The following is an 18,701-nucleotide window of genomic DNA, read 5'->3' on the forward strand; positions in this document are numbered from 1 at the left end:
TTTTCTGTGCCCGCCACAAAAGTCTACACCATCACAGACGGCTCCAGTCAGCAGGAGGCAACGGTTCCGTCAGATGGTGACAGACTACATGTCTTGCCCTCTTGCTGTACTCCCAGACGGCTCTTCCCCTTTCAAGTTTTGGGTCTCAAAGCTGGATACATGGCCAGAGCTAAGCCAGTATGCATTGGAGGTGCTGTCTTGCCCTGCGGCCAGTGTATTATCGGAACGTGTCTTTAGTGCTGCAGGTGGTGTACTAACTGACCGTCGCATGCGACTATCCTCCGATAACGTTGACCGGCTTACTTTCCTGAAAATGAACAAGGCCTGGATCTCGCCGGAATTTGCCACTCCTCCTCCTGATTGAATAATTAGGTCACTGTATACGTTATCCAGGTCTCCTGTTGTGTTCATCTTTCTACCACCTGAACTTAAATTCCTGGGCTCCAACACCGCCAGTTGAGGCTCAGACGTGCCGTCTGCACAGTCAAAACATACGACCCAGTGTTATTGGGTTTCAGTAATGTCAGCTGATCCCCAGCTGTGTAGCCGGCAATGTGTCATGCGACCGCCACGCTGACACAACAACTGAAATGTAAGGGAATCTGTCCCCCCCCCCCAAGGCGTTTGTTACTGAAAGAGCCACCTTGTGCAGCAGTAATGCTGCCCAAGGAAAAGGTAGCTATTTTTGTTTAGCTCCTTGCACACGCAGAACTTAACACTTATAAAATGTGTCCACTGATACCGTAAAACCGTCCCGGAGGTGGGACTTTACTTCGTAATGTGACGCAGCCCAGCCGTCATTCCTACCCCCCCGGCGCCGCGCACCGGCTCCTCAGCGTTGTTTTATTCCGTCCTGGAGCCTGCGCTGTTATGTTATCCCGTGGCCAGGCACACTTAGCGCTGCCCGTCTTCTGGCATCATTTGGTGTCTGGATGGCTGCGCCTGTGCGGCCGCGCTGGCAGAGAGCCCGCCTCGCAGTGTCTTCTGATTTAATCCCACTGGGGGCCTGGGATCCATGGACATGCGCAGTGCATATCTGAACCTCCACCTCTCACTCATTTCCCTATGGCTTCTTCAGACTGTTCGGTGTCAGCTGGTCCCTAACAGCATGCCACGGCCGTGACACCGCACAGTCTGAAGAAGCCATAGGGAGATGAGTGAGAGGTGGAGGTTCAGATATGCAGTGCGCATGTCCATGGATCCCAGGCCCCCAGTGGGATTAAATCAGAAGACACTGCGAGGCGGGCTCTCTGCCAGCGCGGCCGCACAGGCGCAGCCATCCAGACACCAAATGATGCCAGAAGACGGGCAGCGCTAAGTGTGCCTGGCCACGGGATAACATAACAGCGCAGGCTCCTTGACGGAATAAAACAACGCTGAGGAGCCGGTGCGCGGCGCCGGGGGGGTAGGAATGACGGCTGGGCTGCGTCACATTACGAAGGAAAGTCCCACCTCCGGGACGGTTTTACGGTTGCAGGGGACACATTTTATAAGTGTTTAGTTCTGTGTTTGCAAGGAGCATGATGAAAAGAGCCACCTTTTCCTTTTGCATCTTTTGTGCTGCACAAGCTGGCTCTTTCAGCTACAAACGCCTTGGGGGGGGGTTAAAGGTTCCCTTTCGACTTTCTCAGGCTTCGGCCTACATTGTGTTCCTCTGCTTTTCCACCTGTCCCTGGGCTCCAACACCGCCAGTTGCCGTCCAGAAGTGCTGTACGCACAGTCAACAGTCCCTCCTCTGTTATTGGGGTTCAGTAACGTCAGCTGTTCCCCTGCTGTGTGTGTGGCAATCCCTCCTACCTCCTCCAACCTCCTCCTCCTCCACCCGTCCCTGGGCTCCAACACCGCCAGTTGCCGTCCAGAAGTGCTGTACGCACAGTCAACAGTCCCTCCTCTGTTATTGGGGTTCAGTAACGTCAGCTGTTCCCCTGCTGTGTGTGTGGCAATCCCTCCTACCTCCTCCTACCTCCTCCAACCTCCTCCTCCTCCACCTGCCCCTGGGCTCCAACACCGCCAGTTGCCGTCCAGAAGTGCTGTACGCACAGTCAACAGTCCCTCCTCTGTTATTGGGGTTCAGTAACGTCAGCTGTTCCCCTGCTGTGTGTGTGGCAATCCCTCCTACCTCCTCCAACCTCCTCCTCCTCCAACCGTCCCTGGGCTCCAACACCGCCAGTTGCCGTCCAGAAGTGCTGTACGCACAGTCAACAGTCCCTCCTCTGTTATTGGGGTTCAGTAACGTCAGCTGTTCCCCTGCTGTGTGTGTGGCAATCCCTCCTACCTCCTCCAACCTCCTCCTCCTCCACCCGTCCCTGGGCTCCAACACCGCCAGTTGCCGTCCAGAAGTGCTGTACGCACAGTCAACAGTCCCTCCTCTGTTATTGGGGTTCAGTAACGTCAGCTGTTCCCCTGCTGTGTGTGTGGCAATCCCTCCTACCTCCTCCTACCTCCTCCAACCTCCTCCTCCTCCACCTGCCCCTGGGCTCCAACACCGCCAGTTGCCGTCCAGAAGTGCTGTACGCACAGTCAACAGTCCCTCCTCTGTTATTGGGGTTCAGTAACGTCAGCTGTTCCCCTGCTGTGTGTGTGGCAATCCCTCCTACCTCCTCCAACCTCCTCCTCCTCCACCCGTCCCTGGGCTTCAACACCGCCAGTTGCCGTCCAGAAGTGCTGTACGCACAGTCAACAGTCCCTCCTCTGTTATTGGGGTTCAGTAACGTCAGCTGTTCCCCTGCTGTGTGTGTGGCAATCCCTCCTACCTCCTCCAACCTCCTCCAACCTCCTCCTCCTCCACCTGTCCCTGGGCTCCAACACCGCCAGTTGCCGTCCAGAAGTGCTGTACGCACAGTCAACAGTCCCTCCTCTGTTATTGGGGTTCAGTAACGTCAGCTGTTCCCCTGCTGTGTGTGTGGCAATCCCTCCTACCTCCTCCAACCTCCTCCTCCTCCAACCGTCCCTGGGCTCCAACACCGCCAGTTGCCGTCCAGAAGTGCTGTACGCACAGTCAACAGTCCCTCCTCTGTTATTGGGGTTCAGTAACGTCAGCTGTTCCCCTGCTGTGTGTGTGGCAATCCCTCCTACCTCCTCCAACCTCCTCCTCCTCCACCCGTCCCTGGGCTCCAACACCGCCAGTTGCCGTCCAGAAGTGCTGTACGCACAGTCAACAGTCCCTCCTCTGTTATTGGGGTTCAGTAACGTCAGCTGTTCCCCTGCTGTGTGTGTGGCAATCCCTCCTACCTCCTCCTACCTCCTCCAACCTCCTCCTCCTCCACCTGCCCCTGGGCTCCAACACCGCCAGTTGCCGTCCAGAAGTGCTGTACGCACAGTCAACAGTCCCTCCTCTGTTATTGGGGTTCAGTAACGTCAGCTGTTCCCCTGCTGTGTGTGTGGCAATCCCTCCTACCTCCTCCTACCTCCTCCAACCTCCTCCTCCTCCACCTGCCCCTGGGCTCCAACACCGCCAGTTGCCGTCCAGAAGTGCTGTACGCACAGAGCCAAACACCTCGCCAATGTGTTAGTGGGGTTCAGCACCGCCAGCTGTTCCCCTGCTGTGTATACGGCAACGTGTACTGCGACCGCCACGCAGGCACAACAAGTTAAATGTAAGGGAACCTGACCCCCCCCCCCCCCAGGCGTTTGTTACTGAAGGAGCCACCTTGTGCAGCAGTAATGATGCAAAGGGAAAAAGTGCCTCTTTTCGTGATGCTCCTTGCACATGCTGAACCAAACACTTATGAAATGTGTCCCCACACAGCGTTAAACCGTCCGGTAGGTGGAACTTTCCTTTGTCGTGTGACGCAGCACAGCCATCATTTTTACCCCCTTGGCGCCGTGCGCCGCCTCCTCAGCGTTGTTTTAATCTGTCCCGGAGCCTGCGCTGTTAGGTTAGCCCTTGGCCATGCACACATGTTGCGCTGCCCGTCTTCTGACCTCATTTGGTGTCAGGCTGGCTGCGCCTGTGCGGGTGCGCTGGTCGAGATCCCGCCTCGCAGTGTCGTCTAATGTAATCCCACCGCGGGCCTGTGATCCGTGCCCGTGCGCAGTGCATATCCTCTCCTCTCACTCCCCTCCCTACGGCTTCTTCAGACTGTGCGATGTCAGCTGGTCCCTAATAGCATGCCACGGCCGTGACACCGCACAGTCTGAAAAAGCCGTAGGGAGGGGAGTGAGAGGAGAGGATATGCACTGCGCACGGGCACGGATCACAGGCCCGCGGTGGGATTACATTAGACGACACTGCGAGGCGGGATCTCGGCCAGCGCACCCGCACAGGCGCAGCCAGCCTGACACCAAATGATGTCAGAAGACGGGCAGCGCAAAATGTGTGCATGGCCAAGGGCTAACCTAACAGCCCAGGCTCCGGGACAGATTAAAACAACGCTGAGGAGGCGGCGCACGGCGCCAAGGGGGTAAAAATGATGGCTGTGCTGCGTCACACGACAAAGGAAAGTTTCACCTACCGGACGGTTTAACGCTGTGAGGGGACACATTTCATAACTGTTAGGTTCCGCATGTGCAAGGACCATAATTAAAAGAGCTAAGTTTACCTTTTCCAGCATTAGTGCTGTACACAATGGCTCTTTCAGCTACAAACGCCTGGGGGGGGGGGGGTTAAAGGTTTCCTTTCAACTTGCTCGAGTGCAGGCTTCGGCCTACACTCCGCTCCCCCTGCTCCTCCTGCTGACCCTGGGCTCCAACACCGCCAGTTGGGGCCCGGTACTGCTAGCTGCACAGAGAAAAACACCTCGCCAATGTGTCAGTGGGGTCCAGCACCGCCAGCTGTTCCCCTGCTGTGTAGCCGGCAACGTGTCCTGCAAAAGTCACGCAGACACAACACACCCAAAGCTGCCGCCTGTGCAGGCTTCGGCCTACACTCCCCTCCCCCTGCTCCTCCTCCTCCTGCTCCTCCTCCTGCTGTCCCTGGGCTCTAACACACCGCCAGTTTTTGCCCAGATGTGCTAGCTGCACAGAGAAAAACACCAGCCAATGTGTCAGTGGGGTCCAGCACCGCCAGCTGTTCCCCTGCTGTGCAGCCGGCAACGTGTCCTGCAAAAGCCACGCAGACACAAGAACTGAAATTGAAGGGAACCTGTCCCCCCTCCCCCAGGCGTTTTTACGTTATCCAGCCACCTTGTACAGCGGTAATGCTGCATGTGTGCAAGGTGGCTCAGAAACGTATTCTCCTCGCACATGTGGAACTGAAAACACGTCTGCAATGTGTCCTCTGTGTGACCATTTAACCGTCCCGGTGGTGTGACTTTCCTTTGTAATGACACGCTGCAACCCCCTTGGTAGCGCTGCCCGTCTTCTGGCATCATGGTTTGGCTGCCTGCGCCTCTGCGGCCGCCCTGACCCACACAACGCCCCTCGGTGTCTTATTTATTGGGACTGCGAGGGTGTGATTGATGGGCAGGATCAGTGCATCAGTTCGCCTGTCCCTCCTCTCCTTCCGCCTTCTTCGGACTGTGCGGCTTCATGGCCGTGGCATGCGATAAGGGATCAGATGACGCCGCACAGTCTGAAGCGGGTGTAAGGACCCGAGTGTGAGAGGCGAACATATGTGCTGCGCCAGGCCCTGAATCCCAGCCCCGCAGTGTTTTAACAATGTTAAGACACTGCGGGGCTGGGATTCATGGGCATCGCGAACCGCACCGGCCGACATTACATGATGCCAGAAGATGGGCAGCGCTAACGGCGCTAGGCCAGGGGATAACACGACAGCGCAGACTCCTGTACAGCAAATAACAACGCTCGGGAGGCTGCACCCAGCACCAAGGTGGGATTCTTGACACCTGTGCTGCGTCTCATTACAAAGGGAACTCTCGCCTCCATTACACAGTTTGACTGTCTAAAGGGCTGAATGTTATACGTGTTCCATTCAGCGTGTGCAAGGAGAAAAATTACAAGAGCAACCTTTGACTTGCGCAGCACTGCTGCTGCATAAGCTGTGGCTCTTCTACTTTGTAACCCCTGAGGGGGGGTTAAAGGTGACTTTTGAAATCGGTTCAATTAGGCTTCGGCCTACACTCTGCTCCACCTGCAGAGCCCGGGCTCCAACAACGCTAGTTGCTGTCCGGAAGTGCTGGCTGCACAGAGCCAAACACCTCGCCAATGTGTCAGTGGGGTCCAGCACCGCCAGCTGTTCCCCTGCTGTGTAGCCGGCAACGTGTCCTGCAAAAGTCACGCAGACACAACACACCCAAAGCTGCCGCCTGTGCAGGCTTCGGCCTACACTCCCCTCCCCCTGCTCCTCCTCCTCCTGCTCCTCCTCCTGCTGTCCCTGGGCTCTAACACACCGCCAGTTTTTGCCCAGATGTGCTAGCTGCACAGAGAAAAACACCAGCCAATGTGTCAGTGGGGTCCAGCACCGCCAGCTGTTCCCCTGCTGTGCAGCCGGCAACGTGTCCTGCAAAAGCCACGCAGACACAAGAACTGAAATTGAAGGGAACCTGTCCCCCCTCCCCCAGGCGTTTTTACGTTATCCAGCCACCTTGTACAGCGGTAATGCTGCATGTGTGCAAGGTGGCTCAGAAACGTATTCTCCTCGCACATGTGGAACTGAAAACACGTCTGCAATGTGTCCTCTGTGTGACCATTTAACCGTCCCGGTGGTGTGACTTTCCTTTGTAATGACACGCTGCAACCCCCTTGGTAGCGCTGCCCGTCTTCTGGCATCATGGTTTGGCTGCCTGCGCCTCTGCGGCCGCCCTGACCCACACAACGCCCCTCGGTGTCTTATTTATTGGGACTGCGAGGGTGTGATTGATGGGCAGGATCAGTGCATCAGTTCGCCTGTCCCTCCTCTCCTTCCGCCTTCTTCGGACTGTGCGGCTTCATGGCCGTGGCATGCGATAAGGGATCAGATGACGCCGCACAGTCTGAAGCGGGTGTAAGGACCCGAGTGTGAGAGGCGAACATATGTGCTGCGCCAGGCCCTGAATCCCAGCCCCGCAGTGTTTTAACAATGTTAAGACACTGCGGGGCTGGGATTCATGGGCATCGCGAACCGCACCGGCCGACATTACATGATGCCAGAAGATGGGCAGCGCTAACGGCGCTAGGCCAGGGGATAACACGACAGCGCAGACTCCTGTACAGCAAATAACAACGCTCGGGAGGCTGCACCCAGCACCAAGGTGGGATTCTTGACACCTGTGCTGCGTCTCATTACAAAGGGAACTCTCGCCTCCATTACACAGTTTGACTGTCTAAAGGGCTGAATGTTATACGTGTTCCATTCAGCGTGTGCAAGGAGAAAAATTACAAGAGCAACCTTTGACTTGCGCAGCACTGCTGCTGCATAAGCTGTGGCTCTTCTACTTTGTAACCCCTGAGGGGGGGTTAAAGGTGACTTTTGAAATCGGTTCAATTAGGCTTCGGCCTACACTCTGCTTCACCTGCAGAGCCCGGGCTCCAACAACGCTAGTTGCTGTCCGGAAGTGCTGGCTGCACAGAGCCAAACACCTCGCCAATGTGTCAGTGGGGTCCAGCACCGCCAGCTGTTCCCCTGCTGTGTAGCCGGCAACGTGTCCTGCAAAAGTCACGCAGACACAACACACCCAAAGCTGCCGCCTGTGCAGGCTTCGGCCTACACTCCCCTCCCCCTGCTCCTCCTCCTCCTGCTCCTCCTCCTGCTGTCCCTGGGCTCTAACACACCGCCAGTTTTTGCCCAGATGTGCTAGCTGCACAGAGAAAAACACCAGCCAATGTGTCAGTGGGGTCCAGCACCGCCAGCTGTTCCCCTGCTGTGCAGCCGGCAACGTGTCCTGCAAAAGCCACGCAGACACAAGAACTGAAATTGAAGGGAACCTGTCCCCCCTCCCCCAGGCGTTTTTACGTTATCCAGCCACCTTGTACAGCGGTAATGCTGCATGTGTGCAAGGTGGCTCAGAAACGTATTCTCCTCGCACATGTGGAACTGAAAACACGTCTGCAATGTGTCCTCTGTGTGACCATTTAACCGTCCCGGTGGTGTGACTTTCCTTTGTAATGACACGCTGCAACCCCCTTGGTAGCGCTGCCCGTCTTCTGGCATCATGGTTTGGCTGCCTGCGCCTCTGCGGCCGCCCTGACCCACACAACGCCCCTCGGTGTCTTATTTATTGGGACTGCGAGGGTGTGATTGATGGGCAGGATCAGTGCATCAGTTCGCCTGTCCCTCCTCTCCTTCCGCCTTCTTCGGACTGTGCGGCTTCATGGCCGTGGCATGCGATAAGGGATCAGATGACGCCGCACAGTCTGAAGCGGGTGTAAGGACCCGAGTGTGAGAGGCGAACATATGTGCTGCGCCAGGCCCTGAATCCCAGCCCCGCAGTGTTTTAACAATGTTAAGACACTGCGGGGCTGGGATTCATGGGCATCGCGAACCGCACCGGCCGACATTACATGATGCCAGAAGATGGGCAGCGCTAACGGCGCTAGGCCAGGGGATAACACGACAGCGCAGACTCCTGTACAGCAAATAACAACGCTCAGGAGGCTGCACCCAGCACCAAGGTGGGATTCTTGACATCTGTGCTGCGTCTCATTACAAAGGGAACTCGCGCCTCCAACACAGTTTGACTGTATAAAGGGCTAAATGTTATACGTGTTTCATTCAGCGTGTGCAAGGAGCGAAATTAAAAGAGCAACCTTTGACTTGTGCAGCACTACTGCTGCATAAGCTGTGGCTCTTCTACTTTCTAACCCCTGAGGGGGGGTTAAAGGTTACCTTTGAAATTGGTTCAAGTAGGCTTCGGCCTACACTCTGCTCCCCCTGCAGAGCCCGGGCTACAACACCGCTCGTTGCTGTCCGGAAGTGCTGGCTGCACAGAGCCAAACACCTCGCCAATGTGTCAGTGGGGTCCAGCACCGCCAGCTGTTCCCCTGCTGTGCAGCCGGCAACGTGTCCTGCAAAAGCCACGCAGACACTTGCTCTTGTACCTTCTGCTCCACATCCTGGTTCCAGTACCGTCAGCTGGTTCCGGGCAGAGCCTTTGGCTTAGGTGCCTCCCTCTGGGTATCCGAGTTCCACCAACGTCAGGTGGTCCTTGGTAGTGCTTTCAGGCACGGGTACCTCCTGCTTAGTAACCGGGTTCCAGTAACGTCAGCTGGTCCTCGGTAGTTCCATTGGCTCTTGGACCTTCGGCTACCCATCCGGGTTCCAGCACCGTCAGCTGGTTCTCGGCAGTGTCTTTTGCTCTTGTACCTTCTGCTCCCCATCCTGGTTCCAGTACCGTCAGCTGGTTCCGGGCAGAGCCTTTGGCTTAGGTGCCTCCCTCTGGGTATCCGAGTTCCACCAACGTCAGGTGGTCCTTGGTAGTGCTTTCAGGCACGGGTACCTCCTGCTTAGTAACCGGGTTCCAGTAACGTCAGCTGGTCCTCGGTAGTTCCATTGGCTCTTGGACCTTCGGGTAGCCATCCGAGTTCCAGTTCCATCAGCTGGTTCTCGGCATTTTCTCAGCCTTCTTGTACCTTCTGCTACATTTCCAAGTTCAAGAGACTAAACACGATGACCCGGAAGAACACCCCTAAGATGACGACGACACCAGAGACGACAACCACCGTGATGACGACGACCCTGGAGACGATGACCCTGAAGACCACCCCGATGACGACGACCCCGGAGACCACCCCGATGACGACGACCCCGGAGACGACGACCCTGGAGACGACGACGACCTGGAAGACCGAGAAGCAGAAGAACAAGAGGCTGCAGAACAAAGAGCAGAAGGACATTAAGCATAACACAAAATATCAGAGCAAAAAAATATTATGTAAATTATAAGCAGAAGAAGACTAAGCAGTGTATGGGGGTGAGTCCGTTCCTCCTCGTGGTGCCCCTGGATAAAGCCTGATGCTGCAGGCCAAACTGAACGCGGACAAATGTAACTGGTTTGTGACAGGCAGAACGGAAGGTGTAATCTTCAAACTTTTATAGATAACAACTACGGGAATGCCTGTCACAAATAAGAATATGATGAAGAAGTTGAATATGATGAAGATAATAGTAAAATAAAAAGAATATGAACAATGTAACCCAAAAAATAATAGGTAGAAGATGAAGAAGAAGATGAATAAGGTGAAGAAGTTGATGTCAAAGAAGCTGATGATGAGGATAATTAAGAAGAAAGCGTGGGAGAAGTAAAAAAGAAGGTGAAGGGCGTGGAAGTAGTGAAACATCAATATCTGACATAAAAAAAAAAAAAATAACATAGTCAAATTCTTTCTAACGCCGAACTTCATAAAAAAAAATAAAAAATCCTGCTATTCTATTACATTGGGCTAAACCTCTGTCCCTTTAATATCTCCGCCACGTCCCCCAATACATCCTACATTATTCTTAGTTGTTTTCCTTCATGTAGAATGAACCTACAAGTTTATTAAGGGTTTATTTTAATTCCGATATTTTCGTCCCATTGACTTGCATTGGGATCGGGTATCGGTATCGGATTGGATCCGATATTTTGACGGTATCGGCCGATACTTTCCGATACCGATACTTTCCGATATCGGAAAGTATCGCTCAACACTAATAGACACACAAAATATTTTGGTGTATGTATTAGTGCACTAAATGTGTGTAACAAATGTTTTATAAATAATAGATTCTATTGGGAAAAGACAAATTGCATACATGATATTTCTGTCTATAAATTTAGCAGTACATGAAAAGAAAATTCCAGCAACATCATATACTTACAATTATCAAGCTTACCAAGCAGGTTGACTTGTAACTTGTTGTTTTATGCTTGGAGCAGAGGCGTATCTATCATGTCTGCCCCAGGCACAGGGCATCTCCGTGGCAGCTGCATTTTGCCGCTCCTGGACTGGGCTCCCAGTGTTCAATTAAACCTCTGACCACTGGGTCAGGGTGACGTCTGTACAGGCATGCACATACCGCCGGTGCAAGCAGTGCAGCTGTCAAGAGGAGGAGGGGGGCCCCTGCTAATAATGAGGGCAATCTGGCCTGTTTCTCTGGCCCCGAGGCTCTGGGGGGCCCATGTCTAGACAGTTCTCATGTGCGGTGGGCAGGGAATGATCGCTGCAGCTTCACTGTCTACAGTGGAAGATGCCAGCGGAGCAGAGCTGCAAGTGTACATTTTCTGCTTCCTGCCCATGCTTTCTCTCCAACACCCCATTCATTGCCCTACCCACCACCTCCATCATTGTTCTCCCCACCTGGAAGAGATGTGGTGGAGATGGCAATGATAGAGGTGGTGGAGAGCACAGTGATGGAGCTATTGGATATGCAATGATCGAGGTGGTGGAGATGGCATTGATGGGGATGGTGGACAAGGCAATGATGGGGTACCGGAGAGGTAAAGGAAGGTGGTGGAGAGGGCAATTATGGGGATGGTGGAGAAGTAAATGATTAAGGTGGTGAGGAAGAACAATAATTGGGGTGGAGGAGAGGGCAAAGATGTAGGTGGTGAGGAAGAACAATGATAGAGGTGGTGGAGAAGGCAATGATGGAGGTGGGGGAGAGGGTAATGATGGAGGTGGTGGAGAGGGCAATGATGCAGATGGTGGAGAGTGCAATGATGGAGGTGGTGGAGATGACAATGAAGGAGGTGGGGTAGAACAATAATAGAGGTGGTGGTGGAGAGGGCAACAATAGAGGTGGTGGAGAAAGCAATGATGGAGCTGGTGGAGAGGAGCATTCATGGAGGTGTGGAGAACAATAATGGAGGTGGTGGTGGAGAGGACAATCATAAACGTGGGGAGAACAATGATGAAGGTGGTGGGTAGGGCAATGATTGGGGTGGTGAAGATGCAATGATTGAGGTGGTGGAGAGGGCATTGATGGAGATGGTGGACAAGGCAATGATGGGGTATCGGAGAGGGAAATGAAGGTGGTGGAGAGGGCAATTATGGGGGTGGTGGAGAAGGAAATGATTAAGGTGGTGAGGGAGAACAGTGATTGGGGTGGAGAAGAGGGCAAAGATGGAGGTGGTGGGGAAGAACAATGATAGACGTGGTGGAGAAGGCAATGATGGAGGTGACAGAGAGGGCAATGATGGAGGATAAGGAGAGGACAATGATGGAGGTGGTGAGAGAGCAATGATGGAGATGGTAGAAAGAGCAATGATGGAGGTGGTGGAGAGGGCAATGATGGAGGTGGGGACAACAATAATGGAGGTGGTGGTGGAGAGGGCAATGATGGAGGTGGTGGAGAGATCAATGATGAAGGTGAGGAGAACAAAAGTGGAGGTGGTGGGTAGAGCAATGATTAGGGTAGTGGATAGGGTAGTGATGGAGGTGGTGGAGAGAGCAATCATGGAGGTGGTTGACATGCAATGATTGAGGTGGTGGACAGGGCAATGATGGAGATGGTGGTAAGAACAATGATAGAGGTGGTGGGTAGGGCAATGATGGTGGGGGAGAGGGTAATGATGGAGGTGGGGAAGAGGGCAATGATGGGGTGGTGGAGAGAGCAATGATGGTGATGATGGTGGAGAGGGCACTGATGGAGGTGGAGAAGTAAGCAGTGATGGAGATGGTGAAGAGAGCAATGATGAAGGTGGTAGAGAGAGCAATGGTGGAGGTGAGGGAGAACAATAATGGAGATGGTGGAGAAGGCAATAATGGAGGTGGTGGAGAACAATGATGGTAAGTAGGGCAATCATTGTGGTAGTGGAGAGAGCAATGAAGGAGTTGGTGAAGAGGGCAATGATGGAGGTGGTGGAGAGAGAAATGATGGATGTGGTGCAGAGGGCAATGATGGAGGTGGGGAGAACAATAATGGAGGTGGGGTGGAGAAGGCAATGATGAAGGTGGGGGAAAACAATGATGGAGGTGGTGAGTAGGGCAATTATTGAGGTGGTGGAGAGGGCAATGATGGAGGTGGTGGAAAGGGCAATGATAGAGGTGGTAGAGAGAGCAATCATGGAGCTGGTTGAGATACAATGATAGAGGTGAGGGAGAACAATAATGGAGATGGTGGAGGGGCAATAATTGAGGTGGTGGAGAAGGCAATGGTGGAGAAGGTGGAGACAGCAACTAAGGAGGTGAGGGAGAACAATAATTGAGATGGTTGAGAGGGCAATGATGAAGAAGGAGGAGAACAATGATGGAGGTGGTGGAGAGGGCAATGATGGAGGTGGAGAGGGCAATGATGAAGATGGAGAACAATGATGGAGGGGGTAAGTAGGGGAATCATTGTCATGGTGAAGAGGGAATTGAAGGAGATGGTGGAGATGGCAATGATGGAGGTTGTGGAGAGGGCAATGATAGAAGTGATGGAGAGTGCAATGATGGAGATGGTGGAAAGGGCAATGATGTAAATGGGGAGAACAATAATGAGGCGGTGGTGGAGAGAGCAATGATGGAGGTAGTGGAGAGAACAATGATGGAGGTGGTGGAGAGGGCAATGATAAAGGTGAAGGAGAGAGCAATGATGGAGGTGGTGGAGAGGGCAATGATGTAAATGGGAAGAACAATAATGAGGCGGTGGGGGAGAGGTCAATGATGAAGATGGGGAGAACAAGGATGAATGTGTTAAGTAGGGAAATCATTGTGGTAATGAAGAGGGCAATGAAGGAGTTTGTGGAGAGTGCAATGATGGAGGTGGGGAGAACAATAATGTAGGTGGTGGTGGAGAGGGCAATGATAGAGGTGGTGGAGAGAGCAATGATGGAGGTAGTGGAGAGGGTATTGATGGAGGTGGGAAGAACAATCATGGAGGTTGTGGTGGAGAGGGCAATGATGAAGGTGGGGGGTAAGGCAATGATTAGGGTGGTGGAGAGGGCAATGATGGAGGTGATGGACAGGGCAATGATGGAGGTGGTGGAGAGAGCAGTCATGGAGCTGGATGAGATGCAATGATCAAGGTGAGGGAGAAAAATAATGGAGATGCTGGAGAGAGCAATAATGGAGGTGGTGGAGGGCAGTGATGGAGATAGTGGAGAGGGCAATGATGAAGATGGAGGAGAACAATGATGGAGGTGTTAAGTAAGGCAATTATTGTGGTGGTGGATAGGGCAACGATGGAGGTGAGGGAGAACAATAATGGAGATGGTGGAGAGGGCAATGATGAAGATGGAGGCGAACAATGATGAAGGTGGTGGAGAGGTCAATGGTGGAGGAGAAGAGAGCAATGATGAAGATGGAGGAGAACAATGATGGATGTGGTAAGCAGGGCAATCATTGTGTTGGTGAAGAGGGCAATAAAGGAGATGGTGGAGAGGGCAATGCTGGAGGTTGTGGAGAAAGCAATGATAGAGGTGGTGGAGGGGACAATGATGGAGGTGGGGAGAACAATAATGGAGGTGGTCGTGGAGAGGGCAATGATGAAGGTGGAGGAGAACAATGATGGAGGTGGTGGGTAGAGCAATGATTGGGGTAGTGGAGAGGGCAGTGATGGAGGTGGTGGAGAGAGAAATCATGGAGATGGTGAAGATAGCAATCATGGAGCTGGTTGAGAAACAATGATCGGGGTGGTGGAGAGGGCAATGATGGAGATGGTGGACAGGGCAATGATTGGGTGGCAAAGAGGGAAATGAAGGTGGTGGAGAGGGCAATTTTGGGGTAGTGGAAATGGAAATGATTAAGTGATGTGGGAAAACAATGATTGAGTTGGAGGAAAGGGCAATGATGAAGGTAATGGGGAAGAACAATGATAGAGGTGGTGGAGAAGGCAATGATGGAGGTGACAGAGAGGGCAGTGATGGAGGTGGTAGAGAGAGCAATCATGGAGGTGGTGGAGAGAGCTATCATGGAGCTGGCTGAGATACAATGATTGAGGTTTCAGAGAGAGCAATGATGGGTGTGGTGGGGAAGAACAATGATAGAGGTGGTGGAGAAGGCAATGATTGAGGTGACAGAGAGGGCAATGATGGAGGTGGGGGATAGGGTAATGATGGAGGTGGGGGATTGGACAATGATGGAGGTGGTGGAGAGAGCAATCATGGAGGTGGTGAAGAGGGTAATGATGGAGGTGAGGGAGAATACTAATGGAGATGGTGGAGAGGTGTTGTGAATTCTGCTCTTGGGCTCCCTCCGGTGGTTATAAGTGGTAGCGCTGCTGTCTTTGGATCGCTGCATTCATCAGGTGTGTCCACTTACTGCAATTTTGACTGGGCTATTTAGTCTTGCTTGACCCTTTAGTCAGTGCCAGTTGTCCATTGTGCCTGAAGGATTCACATCCCTGCCTGGTCTCTCTTGCTTTGCTGTTCATTTCAACAAAGATAAGTTCTGGCTTTGTTTTTTGTAGTCCACATGCTGTGGGCCTTATTGTTCAGTTCCTTTCCATGTTTTGTATTGTCCAGCTTGGTCTGCATAAGGATTTGTTCAGCCAAGCTGGTATCTCTGGAGATGCAGATATACCCTCCATATCTTTAGTTAGATGTGGAGATTTTGTATTTTCTGTGGTGGATATTTTCTAGTGTTTTAATACTGACCGCATAGTACTCTGTCCTATCCTTTCTATTTAGCTAGAGTAGCCTCCTTTGCTAAATCCTGATTTCAGTCTGCGTATGTTATTTCCCTCTCCTCTCACAGTCAATATTTGTGGGGGGCTGTCTATCCTTTGGGGATTTTCTCTGAGGCAAGAAAGTTTTCCCTTTTCTATCTCTAGGGGTATTTAGTCCTCCGGCTGTGTCGAGATGTCTAGGGAGTGTTAGGTACATTCCACGGCTACTTCTAGTTGCAGTGTTAAGTTCAGAGTCTGCGGTCAGTACAGGTACCACCTGCTCTAGAGTACGTCTCATGCTGCTACTAGGCCACCAGATCATAACAGTACAACTGGCCAACAATGAGTTAATCGCATCTCAGAAGAAGGGAAGGAAAGTGCTGAGCCATTTTTTTCTGTAGTCTGTTGTGTCTTTTCTTCCCTTATTACCTCTGGGTGGCTCAGGAGTTTGGCGCTGGCATGGATGTTCAGGGATTGGCTTCTCGTGTGGATCAACTTGCTGCTAGAGTACAGGGTATTTCCGATTATATCGTTCAGACTCCAGTTTTAGAGCCTAGAATTCCAACTCCTGGTTTGTTTTTTGGGGACAGGTCCAAATTTTTGAGCTTTAAAAATAATTTTAAACTGTTTTTTGCTCTGAAACCCTGTTCCTCTGGTGATCCCATTCAGCAGGTTAAAATAGTCATCTCTCTGCTGTGTGGTGACCCTCAGGATTGGGCATTTTCCCTGGAATCTGGGAATCCGGCCTTGTTTAATGTAGACACCTTTTTCCAGGCGCTAGGGTTATTGTATGATGATTGATGATCCTAATTCAGTGGATCATGCTGAGAAGACCTTGTTGGCCCTGTGTCAGGGTCAACAAGTGGCAGAATTATATTGCCAGAAATGGTCTGTGCTGACTAAATGGAATGAGGATGCCTTGGCGGCAATTTTCAGAAAGGGTCTTTCTGAATCCATTAAAGATGTTATGGTGGGGTTCCCCACGCCTGCTGGTCTGAGTGATTCTATGTCTCTGGCCATTCAGATTGATCGGCGCTTGTGCGAGCGCAGAGTTGTGCACATTATGGCGTTGTCTTCCGAGCGGAGTCCTGAGCCTATGCAGTGTGATAGGATTGTGTCTAGAGCTGAACGACAAGGATTCAGACGTCAGAATAGGTTGTGTTTTTACTGCGGCGATTCTGCTCATGTTATTTCTGATTGCCCTAAGCGTACCAAGAGAATCGCTAGTTCCATTACCATCAGTACTGTACAACCTAAATTTCTGTTATCTGTGACCCTGATCTGCTCATTATCGTCATTTTCTGTCATGGCATTTGTGGATTCACGCGCCGCTTTAAACTTAATGGACTTAGAATTTGCCAGACGTTGTGGTTTTCCCTTGCAGCCTTTGCAGAGTCCTATTGAGGGGCATTGATGCTACACCGTTGGCTAAAAATAAACCTTAGTTTTGGACACAGCTGACCATGTGCATGGCGCCAGCCCATCAGGAAGATTGACGTTTTCTGGTGTTGCATAATTTGCATGATGCTATTGTGCTGGGTTTCCCATGGTTACAGGTGCATAATCCGGTATTAGATTGGAAATCTGTCTGTGACTATTGGGGGTTGTCAGGGGGTTCATGGTGACGCTCCTTTGATGTCAATTTCCTCCTCCCCCTCTTCTGAAATTCCTGAGTTTTTGTCAGATTTCCAGGATGTATTCGATGAGCCCAAATCCAGTTCCCTTCCGCCGCATAGGGACTGTGATTGTGCTATCGACTTGGTTCCAGGCTGTAAGTTCCCTAAGGGCTGACTCTTCAACCTGTCTGTGCCAGAGCATGCCGCCATGCGGAGTTATGTTAAGGAGTCTTTGGAGAAGGGGCATATTCGGCCATCTTCTTCACGATTGGGAGCAGGTTTTTTTTTGTTGCCAAGAAGGACCCTGTATTGATTATCGCCTCTTGAATAAGATCACAGTCAAATTCCAATACCCTTTGCCTTTGCTTTCTGATTTGTTTGCTAGGATTAAGGGGGCTAGTTGGTTTACTAAGATTGACCTTCGAGGGGCATATAATCTTGTTCGTATTAAGCAGGGTGACGAATGGAAAACTGCGTTTAATACGCCCGAAGGCCATTTTGAATACCTTGTGATGCCATTCGGGCTCTCTAATGCTCCATCTGTGTTTCAGTCCTTCATGCATGATATATTTCGGAATTATCTTGATAAATTCATGATTGTATATTTGGATGATATTTTGATTTTTTTCAGATGATTGGGAGTCTCATGTGAAACAAGTCAGGATGGTATTTCAGATCCTTAGTGATAATGCCTTGTTTGTGAAAGGGTCTAAGTGCCTCTTTGGAGTACAGAAGGTTTCTTTTTTGGGCTTCATTTTTTCTCCCTCATCTATAGAAATGGATCCGGTTAAGGTTCAGGCCACTCATGATTGGATCCAGCCCACATCCGTGAAGAGCCTTCAGAAATTTTTGGGCCTTGCTAGTTTTTATCGCCGTTTCATTGCCAACTTCTCCAGTGTGGTTAAACCCCTGACCGATTTGACGAAGAAAGGCGCTGATGTGACGAATTGGTCCACTGCGGCTGTTTCTGCCTTTCAGGAGCTTAAACGCCGATTTACTTCTGCCCCTGTGTTGCATCAGCCGGATGTTTCTCTTCCATTTCAGGTTGAGGTTGACGCTTCTGAGATTGGGGCAGGGGACGTTTTGTCTCAGAGAAATTCTGATGGTTCCTTGATGAAACCGTGTGCCTTCTTTTCTCGAAAGTTTTCGCCTGCGGAACGCAATTATGATGTCGGTAATCGAGAGTTGTTGGCTATGAAGTGGGCATTTGAGGAGTGGCGACATTGGCTTGAGGGGGCTGTTGTGAACTCTGTTTTTTGGGCTCCCTCTTGTGGTCACAAGTGGTACTGTGTGAGTGCTGTATTTGGGCTCCCTCTGGTGGCTCTTTGTGTCTTTCTGCAGGTCTGAGGCGGATCAGCTGTCTCGTTATCTGTTAGCTGGTTTCCTATTTAGCTCACCTGGACTTTCAGTGTTTGCCTGCTGTCGATGTATTCAGTGCTATCTTGATCCTCCTGAATTCCTTCGCTATCAGTCTCTGCAAGAGAAGCTAAGTTTTCTGTTTGGTTATTTACTTGTCCTTGTCCAGCTTGCTAATATGTGATTTCCTTGCTTGCTGGTAGCTCTAGGGGGCTGAGTTTCTCCCCTCACACCGTTAGTTGGTGTGGGGTTTCTTGAATTCTCAGCGTGGATATTTTGTATAGGGTTTTTTACTGACCGCACAGTTCCCTGCCTGTCTTCTGCTATCTAGTATTAGTGGGCCT

This window comes from Ranitomeya variabilis, chromosome 5 (genome assembly GCF_051348905.1).
Source record: "Ranitomeya variabilis isolate aRanVar5 chromosome 5, aRanVar5.hap1, whole genome shotgun sequence".
Taxonomy (NCBI): Eukaryota; Metazoa; Chordata; class Amphibia; order Anura; family Dendrobatidae; genus Ranitomeya; species Ranitomeya variabilis.